Genomic DNA, 8144 nt, shown 5'->3' on the forward strand with positions numbered 1-8144 from the left:
ATTACATAATTTGTAATATTGAACTTCCTAACTAAAATTGTATTTTTTCTATAAATTTATCATAAAATGTTTGTTGTGGTGGTGTAATGACAAAATTACTAATTTTTATTTAAAGAAATTCTTGCTTAGGCTGGCTAAGAGAGCTTAGCCATCTTCTATACCTACCTATTATTTTCTTTTGTATCTTAACTTTTTTGTTCAGAATATTTTAATTTATATGTATAAACATTTACTAGACCTTACCAATTTATTCCTCATACATACCTGCCATCTCCAGACTCTACCAAGTATCTCTTCTAAATTTAAAAGCTTATAGTTAGTAGTTTTTAAGATAATATTTCAAAAATATTAATCAAAAAAGTTATTGGTGGAAACTGAAAACATTGTATCTTTGTAAATTTATAATTTATTTTTATTATTTTTTTTATTTTAAGGAATATAAACGATTAGAACGTGAGATTAACGCAAATTGGTCAGAAAAACCATCTACACAACAACAGCATCAACCTCAAACATCTGGTATAATATTATCTTCTGCAACATCATTTACAGAAAAATCTCCTAATACTCATTAATTATACATGTATTAATCTTAAAAACAGATGATTTGTGATTTAATTATATATATATATATAATAATAAATAGTTATGTGAAAAATAATATTTCTGTTTGTGAAAAATATGAGAATAGCATTATTTTTAGTCAGAAACTAAGTACTAACTGAGACTTAAAAATGTAGACTAAAATTGTATTAATTATATTGTGATATAAAAATGTTTTCTAGTCTCTAAAATGATGATTATGTTACAAGTGTAATAGATTGCTATTCTAATATGCTTATTTAATATTCATGTATGTATATATATAATATATTATGTAGAAACAAACTGAATTATTATTTTACTACTTAACTACTTAATAGTTATTTTTTCATTGATTAATATTGCGACTTGTTTTCTTTACCGATTTTAAAATATGATTAAAATGTTAACATCATAATAGATTTATAGATTAGAAGTATTTTGATAAATTATAACATAATACAATAATATATAAAAATACTTATCACGTTTTTATTTTAGTTAAGAATGCTAAAGCATTGAGTGAAATGTATGGAAACAATCTCCTTCTAAAATGTCACTCATCATTAATTTTGTTAAGATATGGTTTCCCCACAGCTCCTAGACGCCACAGTGCTATTTTACCGCTACTAGACGCTTACTATGTCTTAAATGTATTTAGAATACGTATTTAAATACTAAATTAGATTTAGATACATAAAAATTCTCAAAATAATATCTACTGAATAATCAAAAATTCAAAAAAGCGACCCTTATTTGAAAAATGGACATTTTTAATGTCACAGGACCATCCTTAGGTGGTAAAAAAAAACTCAAATATTCTTCAATTGAATTTAAAAATTCCAAAAATCAGAATTTGAATATACCTATGCATTATTTAAGTATACAAATAGGGTAAGCAATAAGCATGCTTGAAAAATCCACCCTGTGCATGAAAAAAAGTCATGGGGGGCTTAAATTTAAAAAAAAAGAGTTAAGTGGATGTCTAAAAGATAAGGTACTATATGTTGAAATCAAAGCACTTCTTCCGGTAGAAACTTTGTATGGAGGATATAAAAAAAAAAATAAACACCATTGTAAAACCACTAGCTTTCTCGCTTCGCTCAGAATCTAAAAATAAATGATTTTTACGTTTTTGGATTTTTTAACATTTAACATTTTCATGTTTATATTTATTGTAATTTCAAATGTTATTAGATTTTCTTCCATTTATCATTATTATATTTTAGATTCTGAGCGGAGTGAGCCAGTGAGAGATCTAGTGGTTTTACAATGGTGTTTATTTTTTTTTATATTCTGTATACAAAATGTCTACCAGAAGGAGTGCGTTGATTTCAACATATTATAGACTATAGTATCTTATCTTTTAGCAAATTGGATCAAGATGGTACTTTAAAGAGGTCATTTTCGATTTTCTCAATAGTTATTTAATGCCACGGAAAGAACCACCGACAAATTACAAAAAACCGCTAAAAATGGAATTTTAATTTCCAACGCTTTGCTTATCACCGTAGCAACGAATAAAAAAATATAATGTTATAAAAATTAAAATTAAAATAACGATTTTAGTTATTTTGTTGTGATTTATAATATTAAATCAACATATAGGATATAATAAAATGTAATAACAATTTATATAAAATATCCAGACAGATTAACCGTTCCCGCTCAGAATCGTTTTTCGTATACAATGATATGATATCATTGAAAGCAAATTTAATACATTCCATTATACAGAGACCCACTTGTAATCTACTGTACAGTAGGGCGACATCCACTTACCCGCTTTTTTTAAACGTTATTTTAATTTTTTTCTTTTTATAAATTATATTGTTATTTTCGGTATAGATTAATCAACCATACTGTGATGCAAGACCTATCAAATAAGTAGAATTTTTTGCCAAGCTAGGATAGGTTATTTTCAAATTTAAATAATCCTAGGGTTTTTAGTGTGTAGCTATAACTGGCAAGTTAGTGTTAGTTTAGGTGTCAAACATTGCTTAAATATTATGGCATGAATGAAAGATGAAATAATAGATTTTATTAAAAAAAATATTTATAACAATAATACCTACAACGTGAAATGGCATAATAATATTAATGTTATGTATGTATTTAGTAGGTATACCAAACACTTAAGGCATCATGGAACTCGTAGCATAGGAATATATACCAGCGATAAGAGATATCTTGTGAAATAAATAATAAATAATAATTAAAATATATATCAGTAATTTGTTTCAATAAAGTATAAACTATAATTTTAAATTTATTTTAATGTTCAACAAATATATTATTATTTAATGTATAACTATTAACTGGGTATCTAATTTTTAATTACTAGTTCAAAATCATATAAGTTTTCCGCTCCAGATCAATTAGCTTTTACTGTCATGATTTATACATCCTACTATCCTAGGTTGTATAAAATGTTTTAAATAAAAGCTCAAACCAAATAAATAAAATTCAGCTTTTACTGAGTTTATAGTAAGTACATTAAATAGTAAGTCTCTAAGCTATAAAACCTAGGCTACCTATAGTGTTCGAGCATTGTTGGTTATATACATAGGCATATAGCCATATAGGTACTAGTGTACTACCTATATAAAATGTATTTCAGACTTCAGTATGACAGTATTTGTACTTAAAATTAATGTTTCCCCCGTAGGTCTGTAAATTACATTTTTGTCATCCAGCCATTATAAAAATGGTAAATAGGCCACTGCGTTAAGTCAGTAAAACTTAGGAATCTTCAAAAGTCGTAGGATATATTATTTTCTGTTTTAATCAATTCTGAAAAATAAACAAGTAATATGCTTTTACAAAGTGTAAATAATTGTTGGGTGTGTACCTACTACCTACTGTGTTGGGATATGGAACCACAAACACGTTTGTCGTTATATAGTTGTACGCGTTGGAGGCACTGAAACCGTCACTACTCACTTAGATCACTTAGATACTGTTTATACTTTATAATCTACTCGTGCCATGGTAATAAAAATGTATAATACTATAATAATATAATAATCGGATAACGTAACATTTTGTTGCCTACACATAACTCCTTAAAAACGGTTCGTTTTCGACATGAATAATACAATTTTAAATATAAATAATAATTATTTTACAAATAAATTAATAAAAATTGAAAATATTTTATGGGTATAAATAGCGTAATTTTCCGGTCACCTATTTTTTTGTTGAAGGTAGACAAATGTTGTGGAATCTTATTAAAATTTCTAATGTTAGATATGAAAAGAAAAACTTTTATGTATATTTCTAATTGAAAAATAATTTGCACATTTTTGAGATTTTCATAAATGGTATCAGAAGTTAAACTTTTAATGCATATAAAAAAATAATCCATCTTTAATATTTTTAAACTGCCATTAAAGAAACTATTGAGGAGTATTGCATCAAACTTCCAAGCTTTTTTACTAGGTAAGTAAAAAAATTTTTGTCAAGAGTAATGTCCCATTAATTCCACAATTTACATCCCTGATTAATTTTATGGAATTTAAACCAGGATTTTTATTTAATATACTGTGCATTTTTTCTCTAATATCCACTCCCAATGGTCCCATTCGTCTTTGTACTTGTTTTATGTTTTTTATAGCTTTTTCTATGAGTCCTAAACTTTGAATTTAAGTTTAAAGTCATTGTATGTGTTTCTAATTGTTTTATTATATCCTCCAAACAGTGGCGTCTTTAGGAATTCTTCATGGAGGGGGTCCAGCTAATTTTCCAAATACATTTAAGTTGGGGGATGCTTTGTTACAAAATATTTTAATATAATATACTTTATGTTATTTAGTATTTATGGGTCCAATGGTGGGGAGGGGTCGGACCACTTGAATCTTAATTACGCCACTGCATCCAAAAATCTAAAATTGAAAGATATATACCTACAAATTAAATTATTTTTATATCATCTTTGCAATGGTCATCTTTGAATAGTTTAATCGCTTTTTGAATAAAAACTGTCTGGGTCATAAAACTCGATAACCTAACGAAATGACGATACAATTATACATTTGACATTTCGAAAATATATAAAAATTAAATTGTGTTAATGTGTAAGAAAAAATGGAATTGGGGAGAAATATTTAAAAAAAATGTATTTATGACGAAATATGTATAATATCAAGTATAGCTCATTTTATTGTAAATCATTTGAAACGAATTTATCTTTTGCCTACATTAAATTATCTATAGTCACATTAATGTCATTATGACATTATATATTTACATATAAATCCTATCTCTATTAACTTTTTTAAGAGTAAATGGTCATATAATTTCGAAACGTATGTGGCAAAATGCAATTAGATAATTAGCCCCCCCCCTCACCCCCGATCACGCGAAATTAGTATCAAAATAAGTAGATAACTAATACATTTGAAAAGGGGGATTCATGGAACCACCCACTTTGAACAATTCGTTCCTAATCGACATCAACATTCAGAAAATCAATTGAAAATAATAGTGATTTGGAACACTTTTTGGAACTAATTTGGGTTAATTTTTAGCTATTTGTCTATTTATATACAATATTAATCTCAGTAAGGTAAGTATGAGGTAATAGACTATGTCCCGGCTTTATTGTAAGGCACAGTTGAAAATATAAAATACCTATGCAGTTGGCTTAATGAATATATTGTGCACTTAAGAACTAAAGTTATTTTGCTGTATTACTGTATTAGCATATTTTAGCTATAATGCGTGCACAAATAGAACAAGATAATGCCTAGTAAAAATAAATTATCTATTACTAGCGGTTAAGAATGAAAAATAACTTAAAATTAATAACTTAACTTATAATTAAAAATAACTAGGGATAAAGGAAAGGGTCCCCTTATTACAGAGATGTTGATTGTTGCCAGCCTGTGGGCCTGGTTTAGATGGTTTTGTTCACTTAAAACTTAGAAGTTATATAAGGGTAGTGGCTAGTCGCCAGTTTTGGCCTATATTGTGTTAGGTATCGATTATATAGATATCGACGATCACCGATTGTCTCTGACTGTATTTAGTTTTTAAAAACTGTAGGTGGTAATTGCATTTTTTTTTCTATTTCTATTTCATTTGCGATAATACAATAAGAAATATAACATCCTCGTCAGGTTCGTCGTGAGTGCGTGCTAAAAAAAAGCAATTGTGAATTATAGGTGCAGAATTGTATAATAGGTAATTCAGTATAGTTGGACAACAAAGCGTCTCAATTATATTATTATATTTGTTATTACGAGTGCGGAGTGACGTGTACCAAGATGACGAAAAAATAACACAATATAATAAAATATATATTTCAATGAAGGGCTTTCGCCGCCCGGTTGGCTTATCTATTATTATGTGTAAGTGGCAAGTGCCTAGACATTTTTAATCGGGTCAACTTTTGGACCCAGCGGGTCAATAGTGCGTGTTGTATGATGCAGCCGACTTGCGTGTATCTGTGTTATAACTATTGGTTTTACAAACTACAAATTATAATAATATGTACCTATGTCGTGTGTGTAATTTCTTTTTTTGTGTTAGACGACACTTTTTAGAACATAATAAATGCTTTTACATCGGGGTTGGTTTTGGGTAGGAGGTACCTATCAAATTTGATCTAGGTATTACTTATACTTTGGGTAGATAAAAAATAGTCAAATCCGAAAATGATTTCTTAATTGTGAAACACAATACCTATATAACAAACTGCAACGGGAAATGGGATTATAATTTAATATGTACGAAGCATCAATTTTCGACAGTATCAATTTTAGTTATTTCGCTGTAGGTATATCAAAATATTAATCGTAAAAATTTGAAACTTTTAATCAGTAGGTACCTATGTATGTTATTATTATTTTATATATTCTATGAAGTTTTTAGAATATTTAGAATAATTTTATTCTACCTATTTAAACTGATAAGACGTGATAACCGATGGCCAGCTATTCACACCATTTTACGTAGTACATTCGTATTAAATTATGAGTTAATAACAATTAACAAATAATAAAATAATAACAACATAAAATGACGTACCTACCTATACTAAAATGTCCATTAATAAATTCAGGGCCGAACTGGTACAGTGGTTTACTGTCCCAGAAGATTGCAGTGTGCCGCTTTCCTCGTTTGGGTCGTGGGCCGGGGACAGGTAGTCTTATTAACAACAAATATCCGGAATATCTCGTATACCGGTATACGGTATACATAAACATAGGTATAAAAATATTTAATATAATACGATTTGAAGCAATAGGCTGTTGCATCATAATTCTGTGGTGATGAGCGTGGTAGGCAAGTGGGAATATAATATGAGCGAACGGCCCATGCAAGCTGTCGATAATGGTCTGTCTTCGTCACTTTAAATCAGTATACCTAAGCATAGAAAATATAGTAATTACCTATAAAATAATAATTTAATCACACTAATGGCTATACGACTAATGTCAAAATATTATTAAACGGGAAACTGCGAACGTGCTTCTAGTATATAAGTATCTATACCCTTTAAGGCTTTAAATAATAATAAAATCGATTACGTTACCTATTTAACCAAGAACGATTTTAGAAGTTTTTATGCTATGATTGATGTCAGCAGAAAAACAAGTTAGGAAAAATAGAGGTTGGTTTTTAAGATGTTTATGATATGATAAAACATTTTTCGTCACTTTTATTGAAATTATTATGCTAATTGACATAAGTTTTAATATTTATTTTGATTAATTTGGCGTTTATCTAAGTATATAAATAAAGATACCAAGGAGTGAATTAAGCGGACTTGGTATAGTCACATTATGTCTTATTTTGTCTCTTTACAAATAAAAATGCAGACATGCAGTGTTCGAGGCTGGAATAAATTTTAAAAAAATGTTATGTTTTGGGAAGCTTAAAAAAAAACAAACAGCAATAATAAAGGCTGAAATTTATGAGGTAAGACAAGACCTCAATCCTCTACCATATATACGATATTGTACATAAATGTGTATACCTATTTGTTGTACATTACATGCATTTGGGAATCTGGACTCTGGGAAAAGGCATATCGTCTCGTATAAAATGATTTATCATTGAATTCAAATTTAAAATAAGGACTACAATTATTTATAGGCGAACAATTCAATGACGATTGTCAGGTTCCACTCTATAGTCGAAACCTGTAATACACCAGTGATCCGTTTTTTCAATCTTAAATTCTATGTAAAATAATATGCAGGACTTATTTTGTAAGCCAGTACAAATACAAACATCAGTCATCGATATGGTCAGGCCGGCTCAAGGGGTAGGCGACATAGGCCCATGCCTAGGGCGGCACTTAAGCTGCACATTAGTAAGAGGGCGGCATTTTTAAAATACTGATAATATTCTATTGTTAAGGGCGGCAAAATTTGATTTTGCCTAGTTCACTATTTTCCCTTGAGCCGGTCCTGGATATGGTACGAAGACAAATATAATTCTATCATTTGACCGGAACATGTTAAAAAGCATAGGTACCTACGTCCTACATAGCTCGTTGACCGTTGTATTTCATTTTAGTAATTGCCACTTATTTATTCAGATGTGATTTTTCT

This window comes from Metopolophium dirhodum, chromosome 1 (assembly GCF_019925205.1).
Source record: "Metopolophium dirhodum isolate CAU chromosome 1, ASM1992520v1, whole genome shotgun sequence".
In the NCBI taxonomy this organism is placed as follows: domain Eukaryota; kingdom Metazoa; phylum Arthropoda; class Insecta; order Hemiptera; family Aphididae; genus Metopolophium; species Metopolophium dirhodum.